The sequence below is a fragment of the Bubalus bubalis genome, chromosome 16 (genome assembly GCF_019923935.1).
Source record: "Bubalus bubalis isolate 160015118507 breed Murrah chromosome 16, NDDB_SH_1, whole genome shotgun sequence".
Lineage (NCBI taxonomy): Eukaryota > Metazoa > Chordata > Mammalia > Artiodactyla > Bovidae > Bubalus > Bubalus bubalis.
The window spans coordinates 9671180-9693517 of record NC_059172.1 but is presented as its reverse complement, the minus strand read 5'-3'; the positions used below and the strand labels follow the sequence as shown (position 1 = coordinate 9693517).

Genomic DNA, 22338 nt, shown 5'->3' with positions numbered 1-22338 from the left:
TTTTCTATTTACGATTAATGAGTGCCTACCAATTAAGGTAGGCAGAAGTGCAGAGAGTTTCCACCTCCTCTCGTCTTGAAGATCAGCCCAAACCAAAAGTAGACAGAAAAAAAAAAGCAACACTAAATCCACCTTGCATGAGAAGAGGATGCATTGGAAACCTAAGATCTCTAGGTGAGCAGATGGGAGGCAGCTGGAGGAAGAGACACAGAACCAGAGGAGCAAGAACCAAATCTGAGTGTCCGGTGGAGGCCAAGGGAAAGGAGGAAGCCACTTTGTTCACCACCACTGAACGGCTCAGGAATAGAAAGGACCAGGTCCCTAAGAAAGTTGTGGTGAAGCCTGTGGCTGAAAATAAAGGGATATTTTTTCAAACCTTATACAAGATGCAGTGAGACCCCAAGATCACCGGTCCCAAGCACACCCATGGCAGCCAAGGGGCTATACTTCTCCTGTTTCTGAAGACCACTAGAGATTCCTTTTCTAAAGAAATGGACACAGAAAGTCTAACTTGGTTTCAGCAGGCACTGAGGAAGGTGGAAAGGTGCTGAATTGAAAACAGATGAGTAAGGAGACATCGGAGACCTCCAGCTTCCTCCTCATTCAGGTCCCAAACTAGAGGTCCCTCTGGTCTGGCATCACTTTGAAATCAGCCCAGGACTGGACTTACTACCCCCAACTCCCACCCGTGTCCCCTGGTAGCAGGGTAGACGAACATTCTTTATAAATGCAGTGAAGACTTGTGCCACCAGGGGCATCAGCCAACTTCAGCTTCCAGTAAGCCCTGTGCACAAATCCCACCCTCCCAACACCTCCCAGAGGACACTCGGAGCTTCACTCTCAAATAGGAAAGACAGCCAAGGATCAGTGGACATTTGAAGACAATCCAACTGTGAAAGAGAATACAATGAATAGGAGAGAAAGAAGTTGAAGAAAGCAGCTAATTCACAGAATAGGAGGGGGAAGAGGATATTTCTAAGGAAAAAACATTGCCTCCATTAAAAAGAAAAGAAGCTATAAGAAACAAAGAACAAGAAATCTTGTTTCTTGATGGAAATTCAGACTATGAAAGCTGAATACACACACACACACACACACACACATATATATATATATATATATATATATATATCAGATCAGATCAGATCAGTCGCTCAGTCGTGTCTGACTCTTTGCGACCCCATGAATCGCAGCACACCAGGCCTCCCTGTCCATCACCAACTCCCGGAGTTCACTCAGACTCACATCCATCGAGTCAGTGATGCCATCCAGCCATCTCATCCTCTGTTGTCCCCTTCTCCTCCTGCCCCCAATCCCTCCAAGCATCAGAGTCTTTTCCAATGAGTCAACTCTTCGCATAAGGTGGCCAAAGTACTGGAGTTTCAGCTTTAGCATCATTCCTTCCAAAGAAATCCCAGGGCTGATCTCCTTCAGAATGGACTGGTTGGATCTCCTTGCAGTCCAAGGGACTCTGAAGAGTCTTCTCCAACACCACAGTTCAAAAGCATCAATTCTTCGGCGCTCAGCTTTCTTCACAGTCCAACTCTCACATCCATACATGACCACAAGAAAAACCATAGCCTTGACTAGACGGACCTTTGTTGGCAAAGAAATGTCTCTGCTTTTGAATATGCTATCTAGGTTGGTCATAACTTTCCTTCCAAGGAGTAAGCGTCTTTTAATTTCATGGCTGCAGTCACCATCTGCAGTGATTTTGGAGCCCCCCCCAAAAAAAAGTCTGACACTGTTTCCACTGTTTCTCCATCTATTTACCATGAAGTGATGGGACCGGATGCCATGAACTTCGTTTTCTGAATATTGAGCTTTAAGCCAACTTTTTCACTCTCCACTTTCACTTTCATCAAGAGGCTTTTGAGTTCCTCTTCACTTTCTGCCTTAAGAGTGGTGTCATCTGCATATCTGAAGTTATTGATATTTCTCCCGGAAATCTTGATTCCAGTTTGTGTTTCTTTCAGTCCAGCGTTTCTCATGATGTACTCTGCATAGAAGTTAAATACACACATATATATACTGGCCTCACCCCATACAGCATGCAGGATCTTAGTTCCCAGATCAGGGATCTAACCTATGCCCCCTGCAGTGGAAGCAGGGAGTCTTAACCACTGGGCTGCCAGGGAAGTCCCCAGGCTGAAATTTTTTAAGAAAAAGGTTAAGTATTGAAAGACAAGGTCATGGAAATCTCCCAGAAAGTACAAAAAAAAAAAAAAAAAAAAAAAAAAAAAAAAAAACCCCAAATCCTGTGGTATATCAATGGAGTGAAATGCTACTCAATACCAAAAATGGACAAACTGCTGGCTCAAGCAACAACATAAATGAATCTCAAAACATCCTGAACAAAGAGTTGTAAAAACAAATAAATAATGTAGTAAAAACCAAGAATATGTGGCAGAGACTCCAGGCAGCGCATAAAGCCTATAGTATTCACTATCTGACTCTTCAGAAAGATTTCTGATCCACCATGTAAGAAAAAAAGTGTAGGAAAAACAAAAGGCTCTGATAGGTAATCTAAAAGGTTTGAGGGTGTTGAAAATTGTAGTGAAAGGCATTCTACAATGTTAGAATAAAATCTTATATGTTAAAAAAACTAAGCAAATGCAAAAAAAAAAAATGGGTCTATTATGAACTCTAGGAAAAACAGAAAGCTGTAAAATCAAGGCAATTTAATAACAGTGTGTTCTTGGCTTAGCAATTCACAACACTGATACACTCATTACAATGAAGACCCTGCGCAGGGACACAAGTCACCATGAAGATGTTAGCAGACTGAGCCCGGGGGTGGGGGGGCATCCGCGAATCGGGAGTGTGAATGAGTGGAAGACTCATCTTTCATGTCAGAAAATCAACAGATGATGTTTGAAATTTCTTACTCAACAGCTAGCAATATAAACATATAATTTGGAATGTGAAGGCAAATATTACCTAGGAGTTAAAATCTCTGCCTCTGGGAATTAGATCAAGTTAGTTAAAGTGGAGGCTGTGTCCTGCCTAATACTAAAATATACTATAAAGCTATAGCAATGTGAACAGTTTGGTACTGTGCAAATAATCAATGATACATAATAGAGAAGAAGTAGGCTTGTGTGTGATATGGAAATTTAACATGGGATACAGACGGCACTGTAGAACAATGAGAAATGGATGAATGACCCAATAATTGGTGTTAGGACAACAACTTATTCACTAAGGAAAAAAAAAGTTCGATCTCCATCTTAAACTCTGCACCAAAATAAATTCCAGATGGGTCACATTTTTTTTTTTAATGTTAAAATTAGAAGAAAATCTAAGAGAATATTTTTACAATTTCCTGGAGGAGAAAGTCTTTCTGACAGCAGAAAACCAAACCCTTTAAATTTCCATACAGAAAAAAAATCATAAATACATTTACAAATGTTTCTGAATTGAGAAAATAGTGATAAAATTTCAAAGACTTTTGTTATCCTTAATATGTAAATTACATTTATGAATCAATAAAAAAGACACAAGACCCCAACCTTAGACAAAGAATGTGATCAAGCAATTCACAAATGAGACACCACGATTAATAAACACATGAAAATATGCTCATCTTGCTATTAATACCATGTGATTTAAAGAAAAAATGAGACAGATCTCTCTTATATCAAATTACTGAAGATTAAGCAGATGGATGATGCTCAGTGTAAGGGTTTAGAGAATCAAGCAGGCTCTCACATAGCCAATGAGAACTGACATTGGTACCACTTTTCTGGAGGGCACTTTGGCAAAATTTTTCAGGATGTGAAGCCTGGCACATGCTTTGTCCACTTCTGGAAATTATTTCAAAGGAATAATGAGAGAAGCACATAAAATATACGTCTAAGTGTGTCTGGAGGCTGAGGGCCTAAGAATTGTTGCTTTCAAAGTATGGTGCTGGAGACGACTCTTGAGAGTCCATTGGACAGCAAGGAGATCAAACCAGTCAATCCTTAAGGATATCAACCCTGAATATCCATTGAAAGGACTGATGCTGAAATTGAAGCTCCAATACTTTGGCCACCTGATGCGAAGAACATCTTTTCACTGGAAAAGACCCTGGTGCTGGGAAAGATTGAGGGCAGGAGGAGAAAGGGGGCAACAGAGGATGAGATGGATGGATGGCATCACCAACTCAATGGGCATGAGTTTGAGCAAGCTCCAGAAGATAGTGAAGGACAGGGAAGCCTGGTATGCTGCAGTTTATGGGGTGGCAAAGAGTCAGACAGGAATTAGCTACTGAATAACAACAAAGACCTCTTCCACCAGTTTCCCTGGAGCACAGACTTGCCTCACTCTCCACCCTGAATTCCCTTCAGGGCATGTTGAAGGTCAGACTTGCAGCAGCACAGGGACCAATCTCTGCAGAGGCAGATGGCAAATGCCCTTGCTGTTCAGTCACTCAAGAATCTTCTCCAGCACCACAATTTGAAGGCATCAGTTTTTCGGTGCTCAGCTTTCTTTATGGCCCAATAATCTGTACATGACTACTGGAAAAACAATAGCTTTGACTATACGGACCTTTGTTGGCAAAGTGACGTCTCTTCTTTCCTTCCAAGGAGCAAGCATCTTTTAATTTTGTGGCTGCAAAATTTGGAGCCCAAGAAAACACAATCTGTCACTGCTTCCACTTTCCCCCTCCTATTTGCCATGAAGTGATGGGACTGATCTTAATTTTTTGAATGCTGAGCTTTCAGACAGCTTTTTCACTCTCCTCTTTCACCCTCATCAAGAGACTCTTTAGTTTCTCGTCACTTTCTGCCATTAGAGTGATATCATCTGAATATCTGAGGTTGCTGATATTTCTCCTGGCAATCTTGATTCCAGCTTGTGATTCATCCAGCCCAGCGTTTCACATAATGTACTCTGCATATAAGTTAAATAAACAGGGTGACAACAGGCAGCCTTGACGTACTCCTTTCCCAATTTTGAACCAGTCAGTTCTTCCAGGTAAGGTTCTAACTGTTGCTTCTTGACCAGCATACAGGTTTCTTTGGAGACAGGTAAGGTGGTCTGGTGTTCCCAGCTGTTTAAGAATTTTAAATGCCCTTGAAAAGCAGCAATTTGTAGTTGACGGCAGAATACAGTAGAAGGAATAGTATGCCACTCTGAGGTTAGGTTATAAAAGACGATGACTTTCTTCTGCTTCTCTCTCTCTCTGATCATTCACTCCAAGGAAGACCAGCTGCCGTATCAGGAGCAGTGATACTGAGATGCCCAAATCAAGAATCTAAGCTCTCTCTTCAACAATCACAGGAATGGGGTGATCAACTTGCCCTGGTTTGCCTGGAGCCAACCTGCTTTTAAAGCTGAAAATCCCATATCCTGGGAATCTTCCTCATTCCCAGCCAAACTTGCATCATGGTTTATTCTACATGTGAGGGAGTTTGGAAGTGGACTCGCCAGCCCCAGGCAAGCCTTCAGCCCAGCTGACAACCTGGCAAGCCCCAGCTGACAACCCAACTGCAACCTCAAGAGCAATTCTGAGCCAGAACCACCCAGTTAAGCTGCTCCCAAGATTCCTGGTTCTCAGAGACCGTGAGGTAGGGAAGATCCACTGGAGAAGGGAATGGCTCTCCACTCCAGTATTCTTGCCTGTAGAATTCCATGGACAGAGCTACAGCCCATGGGGTTGCAAAGAGTGGGCCATGACTTAACTGAACAAAAACATTGATTTAAGCAACAGGGAACCTATTGAAAGGAGTTCAGGTAGCTCATGACCCTCTGAAAAGTTGAAGAACCAAGTGCAGGGTGCTCAGAGACAGAGTCACAGCCAAGACCATGCCACAGAGCCCGTGCAGACACTGCCCGATACTGCCGAGAGGCACTCTAGCTTGTACCACCAGCCCCTGCAGCCCTTCCGTATCCAGCTACAGGCACTCCTGCCCTCGAGAACTGACTCTAGTGCACCCCGACTCTCACCAGAAAGGACCGTCTATGGTCCATGTCTCTACATGTCACTAGATTCCAGTCCAAAGGTGGGGGATCTCATCTAATTGGCTGAGGCTCCATCATATGTCTGTACCTTACCTTTGAGCTTCTACAACAAAATACCACTGGCAACTTAGAAACCACAGAAAATTATGCCTCACCGTTCTGGAGGCTGGAAGTCCAAGATCAGATTGGGTCTAGTGAGAATCCGATTCCTGCTTCTTGAATGGCTGTCTTCTGTTTGTGTTCTATGGTGGGAAGGTCAGGGGAGCTCTCGAGTCTCTTTTCTAAGGGTGCAAATCTTATTTATAAGGACCCCACCTTCATGACCTGTGCATCTCCTGAAAGGGAATTTTTGATGTTTTCAGATTCTCTAGTGGGCATGGGGGTGGACACACCCTGGGTCTCTCCAGGGCTCAGAAGGGTGGGAATTTCCCCAGTCACTGGAAGGGAAGTCAGACACTAGGCAGGCAGATAAAAGACAGGTCCACATCAACCTCATAAGCAGGAGGGACAGTTAAATAACATGGTTTATGAACATACCTACCGACTCGTCTGGCACTTGGTCAGTGTTAGTAGCCGCATGGCAGCCAAGGTGATGGTGTGAAAACATAAGTGAGGCCCTGCGTTTCCCCAGCTGTAAAGCATCGCTGGCTGCTGCTGATGTTCAAATACTCCAAACCATGGAAAAGCATCGCCTAGATCCAATCCCTTCTTCTGCTCGTCTCCTTCCCTGTCTCTCCTTCTACACTATGCTCTGCACTAGCCTTGGGCCACCCCATACAACAAGCTTGGCTAGCTTCTGCTTCAGGGCCTTTCCCAGGTCTGTGTCCTCTGCTGAGGGGACTCGACTACTCAACCGTGCATGGGGCTGACTCCTTCCCACTGATCAAGACTCCCATGAGATGCCACATCTCTGAGACCTTCCCTGTCCAAGGTTCTAAAGCTGCTCTTTCACCTTCAACCTGCATCCTAATCATCTCACCTTGCTGGGCACGTGGTAGACAGCCCATGACGGGCAGTGGGTTCTGTAGAAAAGAGGAGTCTATTTCCTGCCAAAACTCAGCAGGAGGTATGAATGAGGGATAGCTTGGTGGGGGTGGGGTGGGGGAGGGTAGGGGATAGAGGTTTGTGCTTCCTGGGCGGTTGACAGGAGAGAGGCAAGCTGTTTGTCAGCAGAACCAAAAAATAGCCATGATGATCTGACCCAGGGCATTTGATCTTAGTCATCAGCAGCTGAGTGAGGAATCCCTTGGTTATAAGCCAGTCCCTCCTCCCTTCCAAGAGAGGAATCCCTCAGCTGTTGGGCGAGTGGACAAGACAAGACCAAAAGAGAACCATGCCAGGCTTAACACAAGGCCCATGGAATCCAACTCCCTTCAGCAACTCTTCCAAATGTGGATTTATTTTAAATATTTATTTCTTGCCATTAAAGGTGGGGGGGAATCTTTAATAAAAGGCAGAGAAAACAAAGCTGAGTTAGTAGGATTAGAAGTGGGAAAGGAGGAATGAGGAGGGAGCAACTGCCAAAGTTGTTGGGGATGGGGGTGGAATCTGGCCCTGAGCTTCCTGGCAGCCTGCGTAAAAAGGGAAACCTGATCAGTTATGCAGCTCTTCTTGTTAGCAAGGGAGATGCTTGCCAGCTCCTCGAGGGAAATGCAGTTGCTCTTTGGTCTGTTTGTTACAGGCACTAAATCCTGAATGAAATTTCTCCCTCAAGGCTTTCAGAAGGGTCATTGATTGATGCAATAAATACTGGTCCTTGCTTCATAGCAAATGTGGAAGTGAATCTCTAGTCATCCAGGGGGCATTTAAATCGCAGCTCGTTGCATAAATGTTTTACTTGGGTATCAGTAGTAGATGAGAAAGGTCTCAGATTGGCTTTTCTTTCTGAAGATCTGAGCTTCATTCACTTAGAACATGCCAGTGTCCTCAAAGGGACCTGGAAGTGACTGGGATTGTTGGTAAATTTTTTGTAGGGGGCAATCATGAAGAGCCTGACATCCCATCGCACAGTTCTGGTCAGCTCCTATTGTGTGAAATGCACAAGGGAGAAACCAGGGAAATATTTTACCAACTGTTTGGCTAAAAAGTTGTCTTATGGAGAAGGACGACAAACCAGAAATGTCCAAGGGTGGAGAGCATGGAGCAATGGAGTCGGACACATCTGGCTGTGAATCTGATCCTACTTCTAACTAGCTGTGTGGCCTCAGGCAAGTTTCTTAACCTCTCTGAGCATGGTGTCCCTGTCTGCAAAAACAGCAATGATGCCGATTGCCTTGGATTACTGAGAGGGTCAAATGGTAAGGTCCCTGAAAGTGTGTGTCACGTGCCCTATTCACGTCAACCCCCTTCGTACCGCCTGACCCCCAACTAGTTCTCAGGGGATCTGAGTGGAGCTTCTCTTCATCCTTACTTTTGTGTTTCAGGCCCAACTCAGCCCACAGAGGGAAGAAGCTGAGGCACAGTCTCAAAGGCCTACCTTGTCCAGACCACTTGTCTACAGTGATTACCTTTGGGCCCTGGGATAATCACTTTAGGTAATTACCACTTTCTGCCCACTGACCCCAGGCATTTGTCCCAGCCCTTGCCTGCCTTGGGCTCCCAGAAAGTCTCCCAGTCTAGTTTGAGATCCCTTCCCAAGCTGTGGTGTTGATCACGTGGCTACAGGGCACTTCTAGAGGGAATAAGGTAGGACCCCTGGTGCAAATTCTGTGTTGCACAGGAAAAAGCTGGAGCTCAGACAGAAGAGTCATGCACCCCAGGTTCCATGGCAGGGGGTGGCAGGCCGGACCTCAGACCTGGGTCTCTGAACCATGCAGACTCTCTGTGCCCACCAAGCGTGACGACTGAAGACTCCTGGCCTGCAATGCCCAAGGACCCAGCCTCACTCCAGAGTTGGAGCCTGGAGACCAACTGTTCCTGGCAAATAGAAGCCAGACTGGGCCAAATGGATGGGGAGATTTAAATAGAAAACCAGCACCACATGGAAAAATTCCCTCTTTGCCTCACTCCTCAGCTCATTCTCTCAAAGACCATTTTGGTTTTTGGAGGCCGTGACCACCTTCTCTCTTTATCCTCTTGGCTTTCTGGCCTCATCTGGGCTCCTCTGCCCCACCCACTCTTGAGTCATCATAGCTGGCCACTTTACACACCCTGCCGCTTTGAGACCTGCAGGTCTCTGCCAGTGCTGTTCGCCTTCCTGGAACGCCATCCTACCGCCGGTGGAAATTCCAACCCCATCAGGGCCCACCTGACACCCTTTCCTTGGTGAATCCTTCTCAAAAGGAATACATGGCTTCCTCCTTGGTGTCCTTTCCTCTCTCTGCCCAAGCACCTGGCCTCCAGTATAAAGCTGTGCATTAATTATTGAATTAATCTGAGTTAACTACCAGTTTCTCCATCTCCTGGCCAGACCAAGACCTCTTAAAAGGACCAGGTCTAACTAACCTCGGTACTCCCCAGTACCCAACACTCTGCCTGGCACTGAGCAGAAAGACACTCAGCAAACTTTTTATAGTTATATTGAAAGTCATATAATTCTGATGTTAATTATCGTTACTTGAGCATCTACTGTGAGCAGTCTGGTGCTAGGCTCTTTAAAGTTTCATGGCTCCTCACATGGAGCTGGCAATGTGGGTTGTTATTCCTGTGTCCCACTTTGCAGATAGGAAACTGAGGTTCAGAGAAGGGAAGTTCTTTATTCAAGATCACACAGGAAGTACAAGATGAAGGACTTCAAGAAGGTGTGTTTGTGATGCCAGACTCAAGGGAAACAAAAGACGTGGTACATACAGAGCTTCTCCCCTCAACCCCCAACTTTCAGACTCCAAGAGCTAGGAGCATGTCCTGGGGTCTGACCATGGATGCCATCTGGGACTCAGGCTCCCAGCCAGCAGGGAAACTGACAGGGACCTCCATCCCCGAGAGAACATCTCCCCGGGGCCGTACCCACTGGAGACCTCCTGCGCCAAGACTTTCAGGGCTTCCACGGATGTCTGACGGTCGGGAAGCCCCTCCCTAAGAAGCGCCCCACCCCAGCGCGGTCCTGAGGTCAAATTCCTCCTGACAACTTTCTACTAGAGGTTACACCTCGGTTTTAGAGCCAGAGCAGCATAGCCTCCCCTGACAGGAGAGATCTGGCACTTGGGCCCCTTGCCTTGCAGACAACGCCAGAAGAACACTGTTATTTTGGGAGTAGTTGTCTTGGTTACGCCATCCCGCGGTGTTCTCTGCTGCATCCTAACCCGTCAGGTTTCCAAGCATGGAGTAAAGCCTTTCAAGCTTTTAAACACCGTCTTTATGAATATTCCGCCCGATCTTTTCTTTGCTACCTTGTTGCTCTGCGATGTTGAATCCCATTTCACAGATGAAGAAATTGAGGACCCAAGCAAGCGATTTCGGTTTAAACATCTTTCCCAAGACAGCCCGGGACCAGCAAGTCCGGTTCTCAGGATCTCAATCCCGGTAAAAAAAAATTCCGATTTGAAGAACACGTGCGGCTCGCGACGTTAAAACCGCAGCCCCACGTAAATAGTTAAACGTTTCAAATGAACCACCCCCCCCCCCCAGCCCTCTTCCCCCAGCTTTCAGCGGGATGCACCTGGCGTTTGGAATTCCGAATGGCTGGGCATTCAAAGAGTTAAACCGGATCAGTAGGGGGCCAGTTGCGGGCAGTGGAGCCAAGAAAGGGTTAAAAATATCAACACGTTTACTCCCCAGTTTGGTTCACAAGGGGCAGCAACAGGAGTGGGGGAGCCAGGGAGCCCCCTCAAGGAATGACTTTTTTAAAATTCTAGAACTTTTAATTCCGACCAAAAACAAAAAAAAGTGTCCCAGTTCGAAAGTTCTTTTAACCTTTTCTTTTTTTCATTTTTTTTTTTTTCTCGATTTCTCCCGGGCTGGTTTATAAAAGTCGCCCTGTCCTTTTGGGTTCGAGGAACCAGGTTCCCCCCACCCCCGCTCCCCTCCAGGCACGGCGCGGGGCGGGGGCGCCGAGGGGACCCCGGCAGTTTTCTCCCGGGGCCGGGTTGGGACGCGCGGCTGGTGAGTCCCGGCTCCGGGCCCCTGAATTGGGGGGTCCGCGTCTGCCCCAAACGCCGCTTTCTTCCGTTTTCCATGTCATTTCCTGTACTAATAAGATGGTGGTCAAAGCAGGGGAGGAGAGCAGCAGCGAGTCGCCGCCGCCGCCGCCGCGCCGAGGCTGGCGCTGAAACTTTGCCGGGGCCCAGCGCGCCCGCAGCGCGGCCGCTCCCGCCGCGGGGGCCGCCAGCCGGGGCCGCGCCGCCTCCGCCGAGCCGCCCGCCCGGGCCCGCCCGCGCCGCCCGGGCCCCGCGGCTGCCGCGGCACTCCCGGGAAGGTGAGTCAGCCCCGGTAGCCACTGTGGCCATTGAAAATGGCTTCGGAAAGCGCTCGGCAGTTTGCCAGCGCGCGCGCACGCACGCGGGGGGCCGCCGGGGCAGGGGCTGCGAGCGGCCGCGGGGGCGGCGGGCGGCCGGGGGTGCAGCGCCCGCGGCGCAGGGGGGTCCGGGCGGCGCAGGAGCGGGGTGGTGGCGGTGGGGGTGCGGCTCGCCCCGGCCCGAGGTGGGTTAACCCTTCGGCAGGTAGCTGCCGCCGCCGCTGCGGGACTCGGGGGCCGCCCCTCCGCCTCCTTCCTCCCCGCCCGCGCCCCGCTCGCTCGCTCGCTTGCCTGCCTTGTTACAATGTAGCCTTTGCTCTGCGCCGGCGTGCCGCCCGCTGACGGACGTGGCCGCCGACCAATGGCAGCGGCCGCCCGGGCCCCGGGCGTTCGGCCTGAGAACGCTGAGACACCGGCGGGGCGGGGCGGGGCGCCGCAGGCTGGACGGCTCGCCGCGGCGGCCGCCGCCGCTGCTGGCCTAGTTCTCGGGGGGGGGGGGGGGGGGGGGGGGGGGGGGGGGCGCGCTTTCGGCTCGGCCACGGGGGTTGCAGCGGACGTGGGAGGCATGAGTCCTGCCGGGGTGCGGTGGGGGGCCCTTTTTCCAACGCGGTGCACGATTTCCCGGTAAACGTGGTCGCGCCGGGGGCATTTCTTTTAACACGTTTCGCATCCCAGGTGCGGTGTAGACTCTTCGGGAATGCGGTGTAGACTCTTCGGGAAATCTCTCCGGAGTGTACCCCCCATTCCCACCCCCTACCCCCGCAATCCCCAAGGTAGTCTCCTCTGCAGGCACTTGGCGGCCGATGACCTTTCTCCGGTCAAGGCCAGCACGCCCCAGGCAAGTGGCTGCAAGGAGAATACAGATTGTCTTGAGCGCTGGTCGGTGCCGGTGGAAAAGTTGCTCGTGTCTTGTACGGGGTGGTGTTGGGCGATAGGGGCTTAGACCACCCCCGGGATGGGCTGGGACTTCAGGGAGAAAAATGTTAAACCTCTCTTCTTTCTCAGATGCTTGTTTCATGTGGAGTAAGGCTGTTGTATATAATTTAGAGTGGCTGAAAGGAAACACACCCAGCTCTTTGTCCGCGGGGACAGGGGGAAGAATGAGACAGGGCTCTTGATGCCTGTAAACCTATAAACTGGGGATTCTGTCTGTGCTGTAGCAAAATAATTTTCCATGAAGCATGATGCCTGTGGCACCCAAGCTGTCCTTCGCCCTCACTTCCCCTTGAGATAAAGGAAGGGGTTGGGACTATGAGGTCCATGGGGCAGATGTAACTCACCTTCCCTGGGGAATGGGGCATGATTTTTGCTCACTGACTTTCTCAGAGGTGGGTGAGCAGAGTTCTGTGTAGGCATGTGTCTGTAAACCTTCCTCTCTGGAATAGAGCCCAGGCCGGTTGCTTTAGTTTAATGAAAAAGGGCTTCTCCATTGGAGTCCTCCTTCCCCTTCATACTGACCTGGGACTTTGGACTTGGCACGATTGCCTTTGACCTCTCTGGATCTTGCTCCTCCATCCCTAAAGTAGGGCCAACAAAGCCTGTCTGGGCAGGCAGTTGTGAGATGGAATGAGACAGCACAGAGACAGTGCCTAGCCCATAGCCCACAGTGAGTTAAAAAGTATTTTTATTCCTGTGATTAGTGCAGAACACTCTCCAGGGAATATCAGAATTGCCCAACAAGCTCCACCCGGGTCCATTCAGTCCCAAATTTGCTGGGGCCTCCAAGGGGCAACTGAGGCAGAGTCTATGCTGCCTACCGTAATGACGTGCTCAGAGGTGAGGGGCTCCCCTCACTGGTCCCAGGAGTCCTTCACCAGCCCTCACAGCTATCACTTACATACTACTCTGACCTGAGTTACAGTTCTGTCCTCTTGACCCTTTGCATTGATATGTTTCAAAAATTTGTTGTCTTTGGTGTCAAGTAAGACTTCTGAATGTTTCCTCACCTGGACTTAAATGGGGGAGGGGTTTCCCTTGGTTCTAAGTTCTTGGCAAGTGTGAAGGAAGTGAAGACCACTGGACGAGTAGGCAGGAGTCATTCCTGTTTATTCAGCTGCCTCCTCAGCTCGTTCTCTTGACTATCTCATAGTTATGACCCACACACAGAGTCCGAGGCTGTTCCATCATTTTCATCCCTAAACCACCTCCAGGGCTCTCATCTTGTCCAAGGCTGCCACCATCTTGCTAGTCCCTAAGGCAGAAACCTTGGTGTCTCCATTCCCACACTGCAATCCACTGTATCTCCAGATCTAGGGAACTTCAGCCTATTAAATTGACTCCATCCACATCTTCTCTGTCTTCTCTTCCTGAGCATCTTGGTCAAGCACCACTGTCTATTCCCAAGACAATAGCACGAGCCTCCTAACTCCACCTGTGACCTCCCCTCCACGTCAGTCTTAGGGTGGCAGAGTGATCTGTTCCCAAGAAGATCACAGCAGACTCCCCATTTCCGCATAAAGCATTGAAAAGTCTTCACAGTACTTGTGGGGTAAAGAACCAAATTGTTCCCATGGTTTAGAAGCCTCTGAGTGATGTGGGCCTATCCTTTCCTTGGCCTCGTCTTCCGTCTTCCCTGCATCTCTCTGATCTCTCCGGCACATGTCGGTCCCTCCTTCTGGAATACTGAAACAGTTGTGATCTAATGAATGAGTTAAGGTTGGGGGACAGCAAGATGGAGTGAGTGTCTGGTGGTGCTTAATGCTACACCCTAAATATTTCCAGCTCCTCCAGGCAGGCATGTGTAGCACTGACTGTAGCTCCCCTTGTGCTGGCTGGGGCCGTGAGTTGTGAACTACAGTGCCCATGCCGCTTCTGGTCCAGAGCATCTGGTTGCTGGTCTTGAGACCCTCCTGAGTGCTCTTTTCCTGTGGTGTGGCAAATGGCAGGAGGTAGGGTTGGTGGCTGCTTCTGCTGGCCTGGGTCCCTGTGCCGCTCCCTGAGTGGAACCCCCTTGGTGCCTCATGATGGACGTGCAGCATCAGTGATGGTTAAGCCTTTGTTGTTTCAAACTACTTAGATTTGGGGGTTGTTTGTTACTGCAGCATAACCTAGCCTGTCCTGACTGATACAAAGACTGGGGGAGCATTCTAGGCAGAGATACATACACACACACAGGCTTGGAAAAGCTCATCCTCAGTGGCCAGGGTGATCTTTTTGACAAATAAATCTGAGTCTGTCAACCCCTGCCCGAAAAGCCTTCTGGAATCCTTCAGTTGCCCTTAGACACTGTGGGGACACCATCTTGAATCCCTCCGTTCATCATGTTCAGCCGAACGTAGTACTTTACTCATGTTTCCCTGCCCTGGTGATGTGTTCCATTGCACCTGTGTGGGTCTCCTCATCCTTCATCTTTCAGCTTCAGCATCACCTGTTCAGGAAAGCCCTCCCTGGTTAGGTCAAGCCCTCCATGGCAGTCTCTCACGGCCCATGTGCCTTTCCTTTATAGCACTCGTCTTAGTGGTGGTTTTACATTTATTGGTGTATTTACAGATTGCAGGCTTCCCTGGTGGCTCAGTGGTAAAGAACCCACCTGACAATGCAGGAGACTCAGATTCAACCCCAGGGTTGGGAAGATCCCCTGGAGAAGGAAATGCAACCCACTCCAGTATTTTTGCCTAGGAAATCCCATGGACAGAGGAGCTTGGCAGGCTACAGTCCATGGGGTCACAAAACACACAATTTAGCGACTGAAGAACAACAACGTTGATTGAGTCTTACTCTTTGATCAGACCGTAAGCTCTGTGAGGGTAGGGCCTGGTGTGGTGTGCACATGCTGCTGTGTCTCCATTGTCTGTGCACGTGATGAATCTCTGAGCATTGGCTGCAGGCTCATGGTGTGCTGGGAGCTAAGGACAGGATTCCTTATAAATGTTGCTTCCCTGGGGTGTGGGCAGGTAGGTCCAGCAGGAAGGAGGTGTCAGGTGTGGCAGGCAAAGTGATTGGCCCTTAGAGTATGGATACCAAGCTTTCCATATTTACAGATGTTCATACCCCCAGAAGGACTGTGTTTCTGGGATGTATGAGAGAAAATTCCAGGAGGGCCAAGAGGGTGAGATTTAGCAGATCGTTGAGGTCTCTGATCTGGAGAGTATATGATTTAGTGAAGGAACTGCACAATAAGAGATCCAGGGCTGATGAAAATGAAGGTCATCGTGATGAAGGCAGCTAATATTTACTGAAAGCTTACTGTGTCCTAGGTATAGTCCTAAGCATGTCACATACCATATGCAGAAAACAGAGATAGGTATTATTATTATTTCCATTTCACAGATGGGGAAACTGAGGCCCCAAGAGGTGATGGAAAGGATCCAGGGCTACCCAATGATGTAGCCAGAATTGGAACCCTGAATCTGATGCCATCTCCCTAGGATGCCCTCTTAGAGTGAGGGCAGAGAACTCCAGACCCATCAAGGAGAAGCCGCTTTGGAAAAGTCACATGGGGCTATAAGGTTTCCCAGCGGTAACCCACCTAACATCGCATTTGAGCAAAAAGGTTCTGGCTCAGAGGTGCCTGGTAGCCTTGGTGCCAGAGCTCGTCTAGAACCATCTGGTGCCTCCTCCATCCCTGTTAGGGCCTAGGAGTCCTTAGAGGCCCCAGAGCCCTGTGTTCTTAGAGTGGGCCTGGGAGGGACTTCCCTACAGCTGGTCCAGGGCTGCACCGGAAAAATAAGCCGTGCAGAAAGAAAAAAAAAAACAATGAAGGAAAAAGAAAAATGTGCTGTTATTTTTAAAAAGCCTGTTTCATATTGCAGATTTATATCTGCGTTGAAATGGCCAGCATTCACAGAGGCGGTCATTCGTGGTGGCATGCCCAGGGCGAGGGCTCTGTAAGGGGGGAGGACTGGGGCATCCTTCGTTTCTGCCTTCATTCATCAGGTGGTCAGTGCACAGAACCTCACTGTGCTGTGCTTAGGGGTGCAATGTGAAAGCCAGTCCTTATCCCTCCAGAACTCACTGATCCGTCTGGGGAGGTGGGCAGTTAACCATGCAGTTTCAGGTTACAGCAGAAGGGGACAAGAGAGTGGGCCATGGACTCTAAGTCAAGGAAAGCCTCCCTGAGGAGAAGGCCTTTCAGCTGGGTTTTGAAGGATAAGTAGAAGTTGGAGAGAAAGGAAGGCATTCCAGCATTGGAGTGTGACTTGTCCAAAGGCATGTGCACACAGAAGGGCTTGGGGAGGCTCTGGTAGTTCATTTGGCTGAAGGGTGCAGGAAGGGGAGGAGGTGAAGGGAGATGAAACTGGGAAGAAATAATAGTGATGATAATAGTAATATGACTAACACACCAGTTCTGATCCTGCCTCGGATCCTTTGCACTGGTTGTTCCCACCGCTGTAACACTCTTACCCATTGGTAAAGTGGGTACTCTCCATGGTAGGCTCCCTCACCTGCATTGGGATTTGCTTAAATGTCACCCTCTCATGGGCACTTGTTTAAAATCGCAACCCCTGTCCCCTTATCCCACTGTTTCCCTGCCTTTTTTTTTTCTCCATAGTGCACAGCATGTACAACATGCCTTGGGTTTTACTTATGTTGGTTTTGTCTGCCTCCCTTAATTATACTATAAGTTCCCAGAGTGGGGAGTTTTGTCAGTTTTGTTCAGGGCTGCATGAGCGGTGCATGGCACATAGTAAGGCCTTGTATTTGTGGAATGAATGAATGAGTTGAGCACTTACTATTAATGGATGCAAAGTCCTTCATGACGTGTTTTCTATTTCATCTTCCCAGCAGCACCCTGAGATTGGTGCTGTTATTTCCCTTTAGGAGCCCGAGGCTCAGAGAGGTGGACTAACTGGCCCAAGGTTTCCCATTTGGTTGGCAGCAGCGTTGGGATTTGAACTCAGGTTTCCTGGCTCCTGAGCCATCCCACCTAACACGGAGACTCTATCCCAGCCAGATTGTAAAAAGGTTATGACCGCTCTGCAGAGGAGTTTATACTCTGTCTGTGGGGCCTCTGGGAGCCACAGAAAGTTTTATGAGGAGAAAGCTGACATGGAGAGCAGGCCCAGGTCCCAGTCGTCAACAGCAGCGGCAGCTTGGGTGTGAGGCTGGAGGCAGGGAGGCCAGTTGGGAGGCTGTTACAGCGTCAGGGTAGGAGAGGGTGAGGATGAGGGCATGGTGGAGGCCGTTCCAAAAGGGAGGGTGGGGGCGGGGGGAGAGGCCTTGCCCCTCCGCACTGAGAGTCAGTGCAGTTAGGTTGGAGCACAGTTCTGGGGGCTGAAGGCTTCCTGGAGTGTGTCTGACTTCACTTCTGAGTAGCCATGGCACCCCCAGATAAGATGCGGCAAAGTCCCTTGGACTGGCCTCTTGGCAGCGGGGTGGGATGGAGAGGCAGTGTGTGGGCGGGGCGCCCTGGAGGGGGGAGTGGCCTCAGGTCCAGCCCTGCGCCTGCTCTCGGCAGCTGGGAGACAGCGGGTAAGAGGCTGCCCCCTTAGCGTCTGCCTGCCTCCTCATCCGCACAGTCAGGGTGGTAATGGTGCTGGTCTCACAGAGCTCCCCGGGAAGCAGCACCGAGTACCGGTGCCGCACAGGGCCAGCTCTGGGGGTCCAGCTCCGTGGATGTGAGATCGGGACCACAGGGACGGCACTGCCCGGAGATGGGAGGGTGCATAGTCACAGGGGTCTCTACTTAAAGGTGACCTGACCATACCTTCAGACACACTCCCCCAACGGGCTTGTGTTCAAAGCCAAACATGCTTGGGCCTCAGTCTCCCTTGCTGTAAACAGAGACGGTCATGTCAGTCCTGTATTACCTGCTGTGGAAAAAAACTCCTTCCTCCGTGTTTTTTCAGGACCACATTTTAAGAGGACCATGTATCGAGCATCAGGGCACTTGACATCGGCCCCATAAGGTCTCTTCCTCATCCATTTCTGGATGAGGAAACTTGGGTTCAGAGAGGGTAAGTGACTAGCTTCAGATCACACAGCCATCATCTGATCTTTCCAAACGCCTGAAGAAACCCACCTTAATGAAGGAGGTTTCCTTGTGTTATGTGATAGTTCCTTGCAGGGCCCCTGGGTGCTTTCAACCCAGGATTTGATTATAAGCTCTTGGCTTCCCTGGTGGCTCAGATGGTAAAGAATCTACCGGTAATGTGGGAGACCTGGGTTTGAACTCTGGGTTGGGAAGATCCCCTGGAGAAGGGAAAGGCTACCCACTCCAGTATTCTGGCCTGGAGAATTCCATGGCCAGAGGAGTCTGGGGTTACTACAGTCCCTGGGGTCACAAGGAGTCGGACATGACTGAGTGACTTTCAGTTTCACAATTTCCCTGCAGGACCCCTGGGTGCTTTCAACCCAGAGTTTGATAAGCCCTTGGTTTCGGGACCCTCTCCCCACCTGGAACCTCACGAATCAAATCTTACTGGTATATCTGGACCAACTAAGAGTCTCCAGTGAAACGACTCTGGGTGAGGGGAGCAGAGGTGAAGGACAGAGGGCTGCTCGCTGTCTTGCTCCGCAGTACCAGCCCCAGATCAGGGTGGATGCTGACAGATGGGAGCCCTGTTTGCAAAGTGAGGTGCCCCTAGGCCTCTGGAGCCTTCGGCACCTTCTAGGGCTTTCCCTGACACCCCTCTCCCACGTCCCCCAACCTGACCTATAAGGGCAACCCAGACCTCTCCCCAACTTCACACTACTCCACATCCTTTATCGTTAGCCTCTGAAGTGAGCAGAACCACTCTCATAACGCCCAGTTTATAGTTGAGAAAGCTGAGGCTCAGAGACAGGAAGTGGCTTGCTTGAGGTCCTGCAACTTAGGGAGCGACCAAGCTAACATTCTAACTCCAAATCTAGCATCTCTTCCTCTGCACCCCAGGCCTCCACTTCCTGGAATCAGAGCACAAGGGGGGCCTCAGAGCGTTTGGCCCAGTCCTTCCCAAAGGGCAGGCTGTCCAGCCCCTGCTTACATATCTGCGGTGGCTGGAGCTCGCCCTGTTCTGGGGGGACCGAGGCAGCAGACCCCAGATGATGTGTGTGAAGGAACGGAGGTGGTCAGCGATGTGCTGACCGGTAGACTGCTTCTTCCAGGCAGGGTTGGGGGCGAGAGGGATCAGCAGGCAGGCTATCAGCTTGTCTTGGGCTGGGCTGCTGTGGACGTCACTGAGCAAGTATATATGGAACCACCCCCACGATGTCAGCTTCCCCAGAGCAGCTTCTCTCACTATCTCGTACTTTCCCCAAGGAAAAGTGCTGAGGGCCGGGGAGGGATCCTGCTGCCCGATGCCCAAGGGATGGACATGGCCGGCTTGGGAGGCTCCGGGATGGCTGCGGGGCGTGGGGAGCGGCCCACCCGACCCACAGCCTCAGCAGGGAGTGAGTCTCTTGTAGGGGCAGCCGACTGGGACCCAGCCGGGCTGGACTCAGCATTGTCGTGGCCCAAGGTACAGGGCGGGTGGGCTCTGGGTGGGTGAGGGAGGAGTTGAAGGCTGGGACCCCACTCAGCCACACAACCCAGCACTTCACTGTTCCAACCCGAGCCAATGGGGCTTTTCTGGGGTGGGTCAAGGCCCTTCCTCAGACCAGCTGTGTCCCAGAGGAAAAGTCAGAGGGGCTGATATCTGGGGAGGAGGTGAAGAGATTCAGAGGCTGAAGGTGTCATGGCAGAAGCCCCTTAGCCTGGGGTGAGGGGAGGGCAGGGCAATGGGATCTGCAGAGGGAATCAGCCAACTCAGCAACTGAGCAGAATTTACCCCCAAGAGGAGATGTTGGGTCTTGCAAAGGGAGGATGAGCAGAAAGGGAAGATCCAGGTCAGAATTTTGGACGGGGCAATCCCAGGTGTTTGATAAACATCGTGCAGGCATGCGTGCAAAGTCGCTTCAGTCATGTTTGGACTCTTTGTAACCCCACAGAGGAGCCTGCCAGGCTCCTCTGTCCATGGGGTTTCCCAGGCAAGAATACTGAAGTGAGTTGCCGTGCCTTTCTCCAGGGAATCTTCCCGACCCAGGGATCGAACCCACATCTCCTGTGGCTCCTGCATTGTAGGGAGATTCTTTACCACTGAGCCACTGGGGAAGCCCTTTATAAACATCAGTGACAGCCAAACTTGAATGCAGCTTATCGGTGTATATGGGCCCTGCCTGTAGCAGGGTGCTGCCCAAATCATCTTAATAGCCTCAGTTTACAGAGCAAATATCGAGGCCCAGAGACGTGAGGTGACTTACCCAAGGTCACACAGCTATTAAAGGCTGAACCGGGATTTGCATCCTGGTTAGGTCTGATTCCAGAGGCCGAGCTCTTCATCACTGTGAGGGGCTGCCTCACTGTTCCTGCAGTGGAAACTGCTGTCAGGAGCCTGTGCTGGGAGGGACAGTGGACTGGAGGGCTTGCAGATTCCAGAAGTGTGCCCTGTGATGCCAGGCAGTAAGAGAAAGAACAGCCTGGACCAGACATCAGGCCAGTTACCCTCTCTGTGTGTCTACGGGCTCACCTGAGAATGGGGGTGCCTGGCGCAGGTGCTGCCCCTGTTCCTGGGTTGCTGGGACCTTCCCTTGCAGCATTTGGGTCAGCACTTGTTCAAGGAGCACCCCTTTGGGCTCTGGAGGTCCAAACATAAACGTAATTTGGATGGGCCCTGAACTGGAAGCACCAGGGGCAGAGTCCCCCAGGGCCAAGGAGAGGGTGGTCCACAAACCACTGCCCATCTGTGAGTTTCCTGTTACTGGTCCGTAGCACGGTAGGTGCAGACCTTAGAGTAAGTGTTGGGAAGCTCATATAGACAACTTGACTTGACACCGCTGCATCATTTCTTATTGTAATTTACAAAAGCATCAGTTGGCAACAGATTGGAAAACTTAAAAAAAAAAGCCTCTTTACCATAAATAGCTTGAGCAGCTCTGGCCCAGATCCTAACTGTGATTGAAGGTAGGAAGTGCCCTGCTGCTCAGAGACAAGGTGGGAAAAGGAGCAAGTATTCTGCCTTGGTAGCGGGGGAGGGGAGAGGGGCGTTAGGCTTCCCAGAAGTGCTTTTGAGCTGGACCTTGAAGGAGGAGTAGGAGTTTGCTGGGTGGAGGAAGAGGGAAGGACGTTGTTGGCGCCGGGAACAGTATGTGCAAAAGGCAGGTGACGTGCAGTTCTGAGGGTTCCGGGCATGGAAGGTGATCAGAATGTTTGGAGAAGAGGTGGTGGACGGGCCCTGGAGAAGCAGGTCAGGGCCAGCCCAGGAAAGCCTTGACTGCTCAGCTAAGGAGTTGAGACCTCAAGACTGGCCTGGGGTCAGAGGTCGTGTGGTGGGGGAGAAGATCACGGCTGCGTGGGCACTTTAAGGCCCGAAGGGGCCATCCGTGCGGAAGTTCCCTTTGGTCTTCGGCCTTGAGGGAGGCTGCCTCGTGGTCCCCAGAGGGGTGAGTGGCTGGTAAGCAGACTCCAGAGTTTGCCTGGTACCTAGTTGCTCCGGGAGTCAGTCCGGGCTGGACAGGCAGGCCGTTCTCCGGTGTGAGGGGCGGGCCTTCCCAGGCCGTCCTGGTCAGTGGGTGGGTGTCTGGTGTGGTTGGATGGCCGTGGTGGAACCTTTTTGTGCCCCCCACCCCGCCCTGCCCTAAGCTGCCAGTGCTGCGAGCTCACGGGGTGTGTCGGCCGCCTGTAGGAGTCCAGGGCCGCATTTGGGAGGGGGAAGGCCTGAGGCCCGGGGCTGAGTTTGGGGGGTTTGGCCAGGCCCCAGGAGCCTGGTATGTGAGGAGCCTGGGGTTCGCTTAAGAGGGGAGCCGTGGACGAAAGCCTGAAGCTGCTTCCTGCACGAACCCTTTCTGATGGGCCAGAGCTAAGCTGAGGCCTGCTTTTGAGGCCTGAGGGCTGGACGCTTGATGGAGGTGGCAAGGCAGGGTTGCTGTCCCCACGAGGCCAGCTCCCGGGAGCAGACGGCGCGGTGGCGGGGCAGCAGAGTTCCTGCTGTGGCCCAGCTTCCTGTTCCGAGAGGAGGTAACTGCCCTGTCCCGGGGCCCCTGGGAACAGACCACGGTGCTCCTGGGCCTGCATGTGGCCACAGGTCCTCCCCATCAGGGAG

At 50.9% G+C, this 22338-nt stretch overlaps 1 protein-coding gene across 1 annotated transcript in view; it reads left to right on the top strand.

The window, feature by feature from the left end:
- The first annotated feature begins 11254 nt into the window (after positions 1-11254).
- PRDM11 (PR/SET domain 11) overlaps positions 11255-22338 on the top strand; it is a 95708-nt gene continuing 84624 nt past the window's right edge. Inside the window, exon 1 of the mRNA XM_025266173.3 lies at positions 11255-11302. The gene's annotated coding sequence lies outside the window, so the exon portion shown is untranslated. The remainder of the gene's footprint in view (positions 11303-22338) is intronic.